Source organism: Gavialis gangeticus, unplaced genomic scaffold (assembly GCF_001723915.1).
Source record: "Gavialis gangeticus isolate Ggan-Ray unplaced genomic scaffold, GavGan_comp1, whole genome shotgun sequence".
NCBI lineage: Eukaryota > Metazoa > Chordata > Crocodylia > Gavialidae > Gavialis > Gavialis gangeticus.
This window is the reverse complement of record NW_017729034.1, coordinates 17,833,226-17,834,002: the sequence shown is the minus strand read 5'-3', so window position 1 is coordinate 17,834,002 and position 777 is coordinate 17,833,226.

Sequence of the window (777 nt, the reverse complement as noted above, 5' to 3'; positions counted from 1 at the left end):
GGTCCCTAATGAAGAAGTTGAACAGCACCGGTCCAAGGACTGAGCCCTGGGGGACTCCGCTGCCTACACCCTCCCAGGTCGACATTGACCAGTCCACCACCACCCTCTGGGTATGCCCCTGGAGCCAGTTTGCCACCCATGTGACCGTGCATTTGTCAATCATCGATCATCCAGGGGTGCAGGTGTGTGTTGCTCCCTGTTACTGCATGGGGGGCATGTGCACCCTGATTTGTGCATGGGGCAGAGGCAGGCTGCATGCTGTGGGCTGGGGCTCTGTGCCCTGCTGCCTTTGCCCCAGGAGCCACACACTGGCTATGCTGCGTGTCCCCTGCCTGCCCAGCTGTGGGAGGCATACCGTGGCTCCTGGAGCAAAGGCAGCAGGGTGCAGAGCCCCAGCCTGCAGTGGGCAGCCTGCCTCTGCCCTGCCCTCCCACAGCCCCCCCAGCTCTGCTGCTGCCCCTCATTCATGACCCACAGTATCCTGCATCCTGCCAGGCAGTGTGGGCCCTCCCTCTCCTTGGGCTTCAACCTCCCCCCACACCCTCCATTGCCCCCCACACCTTCACAAATTCACCCCTCACACACATACTCCACATCCACCCCCAAACCATACAAAGTACCTGCATACATCTGCACAATTTGCAGTTTTTATGCTCATCATTTTGAGTTTTTAGCTGTGCGATTAAAAATTGCAATTAATTGCAACTATTTTTTAAAAATCACGCAACTAATCTCAATCAAAGTTTTAAATCATTTGACAGCCCTAATTTAAAGATA